This window comes from Brachyhypopomus gauderio, unplaced genomic scaffold (genome assembly GCF_052324685.1).
Source record: "Brachyhypopomus gauderio isolate BG-103 unplaced genomic scaffold, BGAUD_0.2 sc71, whole genome shotgun sequence".
NCBI classification, from domain to species: Eukaryota; Metazoa; Chordata; class Actinopteri; order Gymnotiformes; family Hypopomidae; genus Brachyhypopomus; species Brachyhypopomus gauderio.
This window is the reverse complement of record NW_027506892.1, coordinates 1719172-1732624: the sequence shown is the minus strand read 5'-3', so window position 1 is coordinate 1732624 and position 13453 is coordinate 1719172. Positions and strand designations below refer to the sequence as shown.

The following is a 13453-nucleotide window of genomic DNA, read 5'->3' as shown; positions in this document are numbered from 1 at the left end:
AAATAACTAACAAACTTAACAACTTGACCCTGACAAAATACAGGGGAAAACAACTGGAAAGCTACTGAAACCTACATTGTTCACTCAGTGAGTAACCTCTACAGCTTGTCTTTTCTCTCTCAGCTTTTCAGTGCCACCTTTACGTTTGGTAGTTTGTTTAGACCAGGGGTGCCCACACCTTTTCAGCTTGTGAGCTACTTATAAGATGACCTAGTCAAAATGATCTACCTACAATAAAAATGCAAAACAAATGTATTTCTTCTATATTATAATTATTATATTATTTCAGTTATTATTGTTACTATTTAATAGTATTACTATTAATAATAGTATTGCTATTTAATAGTGTATTAAACCAAGGACCCAATCAAGGTCCAGGACCCCTTATATTTTACACGACGTCTTCCTTTTTTGATAGAAACACCTTCTCTCTCGTTACATTCATCCATCTCTGATTAGTTTAGTCTGATCGGGTTTGTTGTTCCCGCTGTCAGCGCTAATCTCGCGAGAACTGACACTCAGGCTACTGCAGGTTGACTTTCTCGCGAGGCTAGCGACATAATTCAGTTTGGAGAGACACTTGAATGCTTAAAAACACATCACAAAACAGCTTTACAATTGTATGGGTCCAGATCCCTAATGAGCGACAGAGATGACAGTGGTGAGGAAAAACTCCCTATGATGGTGGGGATTAGGAAGAAACCTCAGGAGGACCAAGACTCAAAAGCGAACCCATCCTCCATTGGGCGACCCGTTAGCATAAGTCTGTATTTATAATCCAAATATAGTTCTATAGTTATAGTTCTAATTCCAGGCCAAGCAGTCACAGTCCCATCAGTGCAGGTGGTGAACCTCAGATAGGAGTTGGCATCAGTGCGTCCTCTGTGGCAATGGCACATCCAACCAAAATGAATAAGTTCATAAAATGTGTTTAGAAATAATTATGGCATTTCATAATAATAATAATAATAATAATAATGTCTCTAGGGCACAGGTTCGTTTACTACCCTTTCTGTAACGTACTAATCAGGCAGACAAGGATCCAAGTGCGGATAATAGCCGTCTTTATTGAAACAATGATCACAGAGCTATCAAACAGGTGAGGGTGCCATCTAGTTGCAGCTCCATTGAATCCCCTGTGGTTCTTTGGCCTAAAGAGAGAGAGGAGAAAAAGATTATTATGAGTATTGATGTGATATGAATTTGAATTTGTTGCACATCCTTGGTTGTTTTTTATACGTGTAATGAGTGTATACGTATCCAGTAAGTGTTCTCTAATACTGTGTATTCACCCACTATGGGATATGTATATGGGTAGACAAAACTGAGTTGTCATGTGTGAGGACTAAACTCACATCACTCTGCAGGCACATTTTGAGGCAGACCAGTTCATCAGAACCAAACAGGGCAAGACCAGGCTGAGAGCAGATGCTGTTTCCACCATTTTTGTGCATCGCCCCGCACTCAGAAAGAGGAAGCCCCCTGCACAATACGAAATGACAGAAAGAAGAAACGGTTAAAAGATGGTCAGCTTGGAAACAAGAGCCAATCCACAAAGGTGAAAAACAGCAGGCAACTAATATACACTAACAAGATAAATTAAATACAACATAAATAATACAATAATAGAATACAAGTCTAGTATGGTTACATATGATTACATATATCATACTATACTAGATTTTAGTATGTTGTATTCCTCTTTAGTCTTGTAAGATTCATTGATCAAAACTGCCACCCTAGTTTCAACTTGCCTTGTGTTTTCAATCTCTTGATGATCTTCTCTCTCCCTTTGCCATCAATCCAAAGTCTGCTGAGCATAATACAGATAATAGTCAACAGATTAACAAAACCTACAAACACTTGATCTATAAATTACACTGTTGTGTACTAGTTAGAAGTCTTAAATATGCATTCTAGTCAATATCAGCAGTGATGTATCACAAGAATGGCTCTCCTCCTTATTGTGCGTTATCTTAACGTTAATGGATATCCTCATTTCACCTCCTCCACCCAACACACTCTACAATCACACTCAAATGTTTAACATCGCGTTTAGGTGAAATGGCATTAAGAGAGGAATTTACTATTAATAGGCTGTAGGTCGTTAATGTGAAAGCTCGCTAACCGTATTCGCGTTGTCTTAGCATAGAATTAATTCCCTAAATCTGCTTATTAAGAGGTGGATAATTCACTAAAATGCTTTAATTCACATTTAACGCACATGTTAATTTGATTCTGATGTCCTTATAATACACAATCAGATTTTTTAAGCGTACTAACCTGTAAAAGTGTATCACAGATGGTCCACTGGTCCAGCTTGACTGCGCTGCTCGTATTTGCTGTAATCAAACGGGTCCGTTGGAGTGAACGGAGATGGCGCGACTCTCTCTCTATATGGTTCTGGTTCAGAGGGACTAGGCAGGGGACGAGGTCTAGGAGGAGATCAGAGGTCGGTACACGGGGAAGGCAGTAACACGGGGAGACCGCTCGGTACGTGGCATGGCACCAATACTTCACAAGAAGAGTGAGGGGGAAGATTAAATAGTTGCGATGGGGAGGCGCGATGAGCGGCAGGTGAACCGCATCTACACGGAGATCATGTGCGGTTCCTCACACTTTCACTTCAGTGCTTGAACCATTTTCGCCATATGCTCCTCCACCATCGTCCCAGAGTTCTCTTCTCAGAGCCCTCAGCTCTCTTTATCTTTTCATTCTCCTTCATCTTTTGCCTAAGTTCTTCTACTTCACTCAGTCGTGCCTTTTCATTTTCCTGGTAGAAGAAGATCTCGTGCCTAAGCTTGATCTTCTCCAGCTCCTCCCTCGCTGTGTACTCGGCCAACCTTCTCATCTCCTTTATACACGCCTCCTCCATTAGCTTCCTCTCCTCTTCGATGACCCTCTTTTCATCCTCCAGTTCCTTAAGTCTGTTCTTCATTTCTTCTCTCTCTCTTGCCCACTCCTTTTCCATCTTCTTGTACTCACTGACCATCTCTTTGTTTTGTATTTTCTCTGTGTCTACTCGATCTGTGGCTTTCTTAATCTTGGATATCATATTATCAATTCTCATGTTGAACATCTCCTCCTGTTCACTCAGCGTCTGTGTGTAATCCATTGTTTGTTCCTCACTTCTTTTCAGAATTTCACTTTCCATCTCAGTCTGTATACTGCAGTCCATCTTCTTTCTTATAACTCTCCACTGTCCACTACTGTGTTAATTAGTTGTATGTTCAGCTGTGATGCTGTACAGTCTTTCCTTTTTCTCTACAAATATCACACTGGTGTCGACTGCCTTGACGTGCGGCCTTATATACGTTCGGTTATGTTGTGTTATGTCGTTACTATAGAAACGAGAAGGGTAACGTTGCAGGCCGGAGCCCCGGTGGGCGTGGGTAAAGGGCGGAGCATGTGTCAATCATTTTCGACTGCAGCCAATCAGATACTAGACTTTTGTTGTCAATCAATTTTCATTAAGCCAATTATCAGCCAGAGTTAGCTGTCAATCATTTTTTACTGCAGCCAATCATCTTAACAGATCTGCCAAAAGAAGGCGGATACTGCACGGAGAATCTCTTTAAACAGAAGTATATGCCGCTCTTACACAAAAGTAGCTGAATAAAAACTAGTGGTGGGCCGTTAACGGCATTAACGGCGGTCGTTAATTTGATACTCTTATCGGGCGATATAAAAATTATCGCCGTTAATCTATTCTTAAAGTTGGGTTGGGAACTGGGTCAAAATGGGTAAGCAAACTACGATGACTTTCAACTTGATAGTTGAGCTCGGCTGTATTCCTAACCAAATTGCACAGTAGGGGCGAGAACGAGTTTTCAAACCTGTGAATTACAAATCGTACGTGTGTTTACATGGATGCGGCCACAAAGTCGCCAGGTTTGCTTCATGGAAAATTTATTTTTAGGAACGTAAAGTGTTACCGGAGCGGAGCTCGGAGCGGTCGTTTTCTGCATGGTCCTAGCGCTAGATTCGTCGCTATTTAAATATTTATTTTTAACCGTTTAAAACTGCAGAGGACCAAAACCGGCTTTTGAAAAAAATTACGTAATTACAAATTACGTCCGTGAGGTTAAATGTACTAAATATTGGCTTACATTTCAAATATCATGTTTAGCTGAATAAACATGTTATCAACCCCTTTTAATGTACAGTATGTACAGTATGTAGGCTTACAAATTCATGTTTAACTGAATAAACCGTTGAACACGAGTAGCCTACATTTTATTGAGCATGTTTTTTTTCTTCAAGTATCAAAGTAGAACAGCTTCCTCAAGCAGTCATTGATGCATTTTGGAAACAGGAGATGAGCCCCTGGTCTAACGCACCCCCTGTATTAAGAAACCCTATCTCAAAAACTGACTTTTAGTCATTACTTGGGTAGCACGCATATGAACCATTTTAATATAGATTAATCTAGATTAATTTCAAGAATTAAGTGAGATTAATCTAGATTAAAAAAATTAATCTATGCCCACCCCTAATAAAACCATTAGAAGAGCCATAACTTTAGACATTTTTAAATCAAAGTTTAAAATACTTCTCACTTGTTATTCTGGAACGGCACTTTAATGTTTTTTTTTTTCCTTTATTGCAAGTATTGCATCATTTGTACATCATTTGACAATAAATGACAAAATTAAACAACATTAAACAACAAACAGTATTAATACATATTTGAGTTATTTTGACAACAGAAGTTGACTTAACTTTGAAGTTCAAATGAAAAAATGTAACTCTTTGTACTTGTGCTTCAATACTTTGTGAAGCATCCTTTAGCTTTTATAACTTCCAACAAACGTTTTTGGTAAGTACTAACAAGCTTCTTACACCTCTCAATTGGAATCTTGGCCCATTCTTCATGTGCAAAAGCCTCTAGTTCAGTGATGTTTGATGGCTTCCGTGCTGCAACTGCCTCTTTAAATCCCACCAAAGATTTTCAATCGGGTTTAGATCTGGGGACTGAGAAGGCCACTCCAGGACATTCCATGATCTTTTTCTCAACCAAGCTTTGGTTGACTTGGAGGTGTGCTTGGGATCATTGTCTTGCTGGAAGGTCCAATGATTGCCAAGGTTTAATTTGTCAACAGATGCCATCACGTTCCTCTTTAAAATGGCCTGGTATTTCTGAGAATCCATGATGCCAGTTACACAATCAAGATTACCAGTTCCTGCTGCAGAAAAACAGCTCCACATCATCAATGACCCACCTCCATGCTTGACTGTGGGGATGGTATTCTTCTGGTCGTAAGCCTGGCCTTTCGCACGCCAGACATACCGTTGGTCCATATGTCCATACAGTTCCAGTTTGGTTTCATCAGTCCATAGAACTGTCTCCAAAAACTCTGTAGCCTTATCCAAATTCCTCCTGGCAAATTCTAGTCGACTTTTGATGTTCCTTGTGGTTAAGAGTGGAGTGCGTCTTGGAGTCCGGCCATGAAGTCCTCTTTTATTCAGTGCACGTCTTATATTTTACATTTTTACGCCCTTATCCAGAGCGACTTACATTTTTTTATCTCATTTTTATACAAGTGAGCAATTGAGGGTTAAGGGCCTTGCTCAGGGGCACCTCAGTCATGGCCTCAGGTCTGGGAATCGAACCCACGACCCTCCGATCACAAGACCAGTTCCCTAACCACCAGGCCATGACTTATAGTTGCTACTGAAGCACTTGTTCCAGCCTTCATCAGGTCATTCTGTAGGTGTCTTGCACTCACACGGGGGTTTTTCTTAGTTGTCCTGACTAAGTTGCTAAGGGCTCTTGATGAAATTTTGGGCTTTCTTCCACGGCCAGGCAGGTTTGCAGCTGTTCCATAAGTTTTAAACTTCCTTATAATGCTCCCAATGGTGTCTCTTGGGATGTTATATTTTTTGGAAATCTTCTTATACCCAAGGCCCTTTAGGTGCGATGAAATAATCTCCTCTCTCAGCTTTTGTGGAAGCTCCTTTGTCTTTTTGGGCAACACGGTGGCTTGGTGGTTAGCACGTTTGCCTCTCAGCACTGGGGTCTTGGGTTCAAGTCCCTATCTGAGTGGAGTTTCCATGTTCTCCCTGTGTTTGCGTGGGTTTCCTCCGGGATCTCCGGTTTCCTCCCACAGTCCAAAAACATGGAGGTTAGGTAAATTGGCAGTCAACAAAAAATTCTCCCTGAGTGTGTGTCTGTGTCTCTATGTTCAATAAAAAGTAGTGTCTGTGTCTGTGTATGTGCGTGTGTGTGCTTGTATGCCCAGTGGTGGATGGTGCTCTGCCACTAGGGTCTGTCCTCTCTCCCCTTCCTGCACCCCATTCAGTCCCCCAGGGGGCTGTGGCTTCCGGTAGAGAGTACGCTGTGCACAATTGGCTGCCGCTTCTCGCCGGTGTGTGTGTGATTGATTGTCTGTGACTTGTACCTGTGTTAAATTGTAAAGCGCCTTGGGAATCTGGAAAAGGCGCTATATAAATCGAACATTCATTCATTCATTCCCATGATTGCAACTCACCTTGAATTCCTTCATGGGTGGGGTTTATATATGCATCACAGCTGAAGCAAATGAAGGATCATTATAGAGTTCTCAAAGGCTTAGTTATGTTTCAACTCCACTTTAGTCCATAAAAACTGTCAGAAAGCTTTAAAAACAACAATATTATATAGGGGTTGAATAATTGTGACATGGCTATCTTAACAAAATATACTGTTACACACAAATACTATATCATGCATTTTCTGTTCTGATTTTATGTATCACTCAACTCATGAAGTCATCCAAAGAAGAATCTTGCTATTTGAAAAAACATATATTGATAAATCTTTAAAATCTTTGGGGGGTTGAATATTTATATATATATGTATATATAAATGGACACAAATTAAGTATTATATCGCGATCGATCGCCAAGTATAAACGCCTCCGCCGAGCAGAGCGTTGAGGAGCGATTTCGATTGGAGGATCGTGCTCTCTGTCTGAGATTTTTTATTATAAATTTTTTGCTGATGCTGGTCCAGCGTGGCGCGTGCCAGTGATTATGCCTCGGCATGCCCACGTGCCATATGTTACCGAGCCCTGATGATGGAGATGATGCGTAATCTCTTCATGCTGATGAAATAACATGAAATGTTCCAGTTTTAATCCACCAACACTATCACTGTTACTAATAGGTATTTTTAAATGCATAATATTACCAATACAAATGGTTTTTAAATCTCTATGGAACTATTGTAATGAATTATGAAGGTCGTATGATTTTAGGAATGGCATTTCTTAAATAAATATTCTATTTTAATTTCCTAAAAGAGTGATTTGTTTTGTTATGTATAAAATTTAAAACGAGTGTGTTGTGTTCTATAGAGTTCTAATTAGATCCTCCACTAGGAGGCACTGTGTACTGTGTAAGAGAGGAAGGCAGAGGAGAAGAAGGAGTGCCATGTGCTCAGTAAAGTACGGCTGTGTTCGAAATAGCCTACTACATACTACTGGCGTACTGATCGAGCCCCAAATCAGTATGCAGTATGTGACCAAAATGAAAATTTTCAGTACGCGAAACATACCCGGATGACCTACTACTTCCGCAAAATATTCCAGTACGCGAACAGAGCTATCTTCGTGGTGTACTGCATCCCATCATGCAATGCTACGTTCACGTAACCCCGTAGTATGCTTTGCTTTTGTCGCATACTGGAAACTGTACTGCATACTACTACGAGGACCAGTATGCAGTATCCAGTATATACTGAGTCCAGTATGCAGTATCCAGTATGTAGTAGTCTATTTCGAACAAAGCCTACGTGTGTATTTAATCTGTACGGCTGTGTTGCTTCTTACTTTCATTTAACAACCTAACAAATTGGCAAAGAGGATGGCCGTTTCCCTACCGCCACCATTCCTCCAGTGTCCTGGCGAATCGACGCTTTCGTTCAGTACGTGGCTGCAAATGTTTGAGGGGAATGTTGAGAATGACTTGGAGTTATATTGAGTTATATTGTGTTGTTTAAGTGTTCCCTTTATTTTTTTGAGCAGTATATATATACACTACCGTTCAAAAGTTTGGGGTCACCTAGACAATTTTGTGTTTTGCCCTGAAATCTCATACTTTTATTTATCAAATGAGTTGCAAAATGAATAGAAATATAGTCCAGACATTGACAAGGTAGAAATAATGTTTTTTTTTTTTATTTGAAATAATTTTCTACTTTAAACTTTGCTTTCGTCAAAGAATGCTCCCTTAGCAGCAATTACAGCATTGCAGACCTTTGGCATTCTAGCTGTTAATTTGCTGAGGTAATCTGGATAAATTTCACCCCATGCTTCCAGAAGCCGCTCCCACAAGTTTGATTGGGTTAATGGGCACTTTTTTTGTACCATACGGTCAAGATGCTCCCACAACAGCTCAATAGGGTTGAGATCTGGTGACTGCGCTGGCCACTCTATTACCGATAAAACACCAGCTGCCTGCTTCTTCTCTAAATAGTTTGTGCATAATTTGGAGGTGTGCTTTGGGTCATTGTCCTGTTGCAGGATGAAATTGGCTCCAATCAAGCGCTGTCCACAGGGTATGGCATGGTGTTGCAAAATGGAGTGATAGCCTTCCTTATTCAAAATCCCTTTTACCTTGTACAAATCTCCCACTTTACTAGCACCAAAGCAACCCCAGACCGTCACATTACCTCCACCATGTTTGACAGATGGTGTCAGGCACTCATCCAGCATCTTTTCAGTTGTTCTGCGTCTCACAAATGTCCGTCTGTGTGATCCAAACACCTCAAACTTTGATTCGTCTGTCCATAACACTTTTTTCCAATCTTCCTCTGTCCAATGTCTGTGTTCTTTTGCCCATATTAATATTTTTCTTTTATTAGCCAGTCTCAGATATGGCTTTTTCTTTGCCACTCTGCCCTGAAGGCCAGCATCCCGGAGTCGCCTCTTCACTGTAGATGTTGACACTGGCATTTTGCGGGTACTATTTAATGAAGCTGCCAGATGAGGACCTGTGAGGCGTTGATTTCTCAAACCTGAGACTCTAATGTTGTCTTCTTGCTCAGTTGTGCAGCGGGGCCTTCCACTTCTCCTTCTACTCTGGTTAGAGCCTGTCTGTGCTCTCCTCTGAAGGGAGTAGTACACACCATTGTAGGAAATCTTCAGTTTCTTGGCAATGTCTCGCATGGAATAGCCTTCATTTCTCAGAACAAGAATAGACTGTCGAGTTTCAATTGAAAGTTGTCTTTTTCTGGCCATTTTGTGAGTTTAATCGAACCAACAATTGTAATGCTCCAGATTCTCAACTAGCTTAGGGCGTACTCACACTAGGCACGGTTTGCTGGTTCCGTGCTGGGGCCCGGTTATCCCCCCTCCCCACTCCCCCTCTGGCCTGCACTCACACTGGCTTCAGCAACCCGGCCCGAGCACGCTTACGTCATCACAACGCCGCTTTATTTGGAAAAAAAGCGCGCTCGCACAACACTATGGAGTTCACGATTCTCTTTTTATTGTATTTTTGGAGTCGTTTTGGGAGTGCAGAAACACGGTGCAAGCACAGATTTATCGATAATTTAACACAACGATTGTCTGCTAATCGCTTTGCCGCTATGACTGTTTAACGTGAGCATCGCATCACTGACGTCATGTTTGAGTTCCAGCGAAATGAACCAATCAGACGAGGCACCAAGCGGGCCCGGGCACGGATAGCGCTCACACTAGAAGCGAACCGTGCCCGAGTCCACATGAATCGTGCCCTGGCCCACCTCTTCAAGCGGGCCCGAGCACGGTTAACTGATCCGTGCCCGGGCCCGGATCACAGAGCCTAGTGTGAGTACGCCCTTAAAGGAAGGTCAGTTTTATAGCTTCTCTAATCAGCAAAACTGTTTTCAGCTGTGCTAACCTACTTGCACAAGGGTTTTCAAGGGTTTTCTAAATATCCAATAGCCTCCTTACAGAGTTAGCAAACACAATGTACCATTAGAACACTGGAGTGATGGTTATTGGAAATGGGTCTCCATACATCTATGTAGATATTGCATTAACAACCAGGGCCCGTATTTATCAAACTTCTTAGAGTGGAATTTTGGACTAAAGTGCTGAAAAATTCTTAGATTTGCTCCTACTCACAGAGTTAAGTGTAAGTGCCAGTTATCAAAACTCTCAAGTATAAGAATCACTCTTACTCTCCCGAAAAGTTAAGACTGCTCCAGAGGACTCATAAGTTGTTAAGAGTTGCCACTAGGGGGCTGAGATGGCACTGAGAAGACAGAGACGCGTGCGAACCTTCACACATTTCAATTTTATAGATATATAAATATGCACATAAATATGCACAATGCACAAATATGCACAATAATTAGGCATTAGGATAAGCATGGGATTAATTTTTTTTGTTCTTCCTTTCATTTTTTTTCGTGCAAGATTGTAATATTCATGCTGCGATTTTAATACTTTAATTTTAAGCTTTGACGTCTGCCTTGTCAGTTCTTGTATGTCATTTGGGAGTGAGTCCTCTGCCTTCAGACGCCCACTCTTCCTCCGGCCATGGAGGTGTTTGGAAGCGCTGTCAGAGAGGGAGGGGCAGATGGAGAATCTGCGCTCAAGCCAGCAGGGTCGGGAGCACCAGCAGCTTCTTTATTACTGACGGATGCAATAATTTTGAAGTGATTTTACACTTAACTCTGTGAGTAGGAGCAAATCTAAGAATTTTTCAGCACTTAAGTCCAAAATTCCACTCTAAGAAGTTTGAAAAATACAGGCCCAGCTTTGCGGCACAGCCAGGTGTCGTAAATCAGCTCTTAGACTGACACTTAAGAATTGCTCCTACACTTCGCTTAAAGTGAGACTGAGAGGCTTGATAACTAACCTTTAGTCTCAGCTTTTAACTAAGAATTATTTTAGACATAAGTCAATTCTTAGCAGCATTCTTAGGAGTAATTCTAAGAAGTTTGATAAATACGGGCCCAGACGTTTACAGCTAGAATAGTCATTTACCACATTAATAATGTATAGAGTGTATTTTTGATGCATTTAATGTTAGCAAAATAAAAAAAACTGCTTTTCTTTCAAAAATAACATTTCTAAGTGACCCCAAACTTTTGAACAGTAGTGTGTATATATATATATATATAATATCATAATGATTGTAACATGGTCAAGTCAAATTTATTTATATAGTGCTTTTTACAACACATCACAAAGCAGCTTTACAATTGTATGGGTCCAGATCCCTAATGAGCGACAGAGGCAACAGTGGTGAGGAAAAACTCCCTATGATGGTGGGGATTAGGAAGAAATCTCGGGAGGACCAAGACTCAAAAGGGAACCCATCCTCCATTGGGCGGCCCACTAGCATAAGTCTGTATTTATAATCCAAATATAGTTCTATAGTTGCAGATGGTGAACCTCAGAGAGGAGTTGGCATCAGCGTGCCCTCTGTGGCAATGGTACATCCAAACAAAATGAAGTTCATAGAATGCGTTTATCATTATTATTATTATTATTATGAAATGCCATATTATTTATAATCTCTCTAGGGCACAGGTTCGTTTACTACACTTTCTGTAACGTACTAATCAGGCAGACAAGGATCCAAGTGCGGATAATAGCTGTCTTTATTGAAACAATGATCACAGAGCTATCAAACAGGTGAGGGTGCCATCTAGTTGCAGCTCCATTGAATCCCCTGTGGTTCTTTGGCCTAAAGAGAGAGAGGAGAAAAAGACAGGAGAAAATGATTATTATGAGTATTGATGTGATATGAATTTGAATTTGTTGCACATCCTTGGTTGTTTTTTTATACGTGTAATGAGTGTATACGTATCCAGTAAGTGTTCTCTTATACTGTGTATTCACCCACTATGGGATATGTATATGGGTAGACAAAACTGAGTTGTCATGTGTGAGGAGTAAACTCACATCACTCTGCAGGCACATTTTGAGGCAGACCAGTTCATCAGAACCAAACAGGGCAAGACTAGGCTGAGAGCAGATGCTGTTTGCACCATTTTTGTGCATCGCCCCGCACTCAGAAAGAGGAAGCCCCCTGCACAATACGAAATGACAGAAAGAAGAAACGGTTAAAAGATGGTCAGCTTGGAAGCAAGAGCCAATCCACAAAGGTGAAAAACAACTCCAGTAGCCGAGCTTCAAAATCCAACAACCCCCAAACAGCTCAAAATGTGCCATCAAGCCCATTAGACAGAAACATTTGGACTAATCATTACTCCTACAAGTAAATCTGCTTATTAAGAGGTGGATAATTCACTAAAATGCTTTAATTCACATTTTAACGCACATGTTAATTTGATTCTGATGTCCTTATAATACACAATCAGATTTTTTAAGCGTACTAACCTGTAAAAGTGTATCACAGATGGTCCACTGGTCCAGCTTGACTGCGCTGCTCGTATTTGCTGTAATCAAACGGGTTCGTTGGAGTGAACGGAGATGGCGCGACTCTCTCGCTATATGGTTCTGGTTCAGAGGGACTAGGCAAGGGACGAGGTCTAGGAGGAGATCAGAGGTCGGTACACGGGGAAAGCAGTAAGACGGAGAGACCGCTCGATACGTGGCATGGCACCAATACTTCACAAGAAGAGTGAGGGGGAAGATTAAATAGTTGCGATGGGGAGGCGCGATGAGCGGCAGGTGAACCGCATCTACACGGAGATCATGTGCGGTTCCTCACACTTTCACTTCAGTGCTTGAACCATTTTCGCCATATGCTCCTCCACCATCGTCCCAGAGTTCTCTTCTCAGAGCCCTCAGGTTTTCCGTCTTTCTTCACAAACGCTCTAGCCACCATTTGCTTCAGGCGGCATGAAGCCTTATTCCTTCTCAACTCTTCTTCTAGCTCCCCCTTTATCTTTTCATTCTCCTTCATCTTTTGTCTAAGTTCTTCTACTTCACTCAGTCGTGCCTTTTCGTTTTCCTGGTAGAAGAAGATCTCGTGCCTAAGCTTGATCTTCTCCAGCTCCTCCCTCGCTGTGTACTCGGCCAACCTTCTCGTCTCCTTTATACACTCCTCCTCCATTAGCTTCCTCTCCTCTTCAACCACCCTCTTTTCATCCTCCAGTTCCTTAAGTCTGTTCTTCATTTCTTCTCTCTCTCTTGCCCACTCCTTTTCCATCTTCTTGTACTCACTGACCATCTCTCTGTTTTTTATCATCTCTGTTTCTACTTGATCTGTGGCTTTATTAATCCTGGATATCATATTTTCAATTGTCATCTTGAACATCTCCTCCTGTTCACTCAGCGTCTGTGTGTAATCCTTTGTTTGTTCCTCACTTCTTTTCAGAATTTCACTTTCCATCTCAGTCTGTATACTGCAGTCCATCTTCTTTCTTATAACTCTCCACTGTCCACTACTGTATTAATTAGTTGTATGTTCAGCTGTGATGCTGTACAGTCTTTCCTTTTTCTCAACAAATATCACACTGGTGTCGACTGCCTTGACGTGCGGCCTTATATACGTTCGGTTATGTTGT

The 13453-nt window shown here is 41.4% G+C and overlaps 1 long non-coding RNA gene across 1 annotated transcript; it reads right to left on the bottom strand.

The window, feature by feature from the left end:
* Positions 1-993: 993 nt before the first annotated feature.
* Positions 994-3304, bottom strand: LOC143491129 (uncharacterized). Its single transcript, XR_013125094.1, has 4 exons — positions 2284-3304; positions 1755-1810; positions 1356-1482; positions 994-1151 (listed from the first exon to the last, which is right to left on the bottom strand). It is a non-coding gene; the product is annotated as an uncharacterized LOC143491129 (long non-coding RNA).
* Between the last annotated feature and the right edge of the window lie 10149 nt (positions 3305-13453).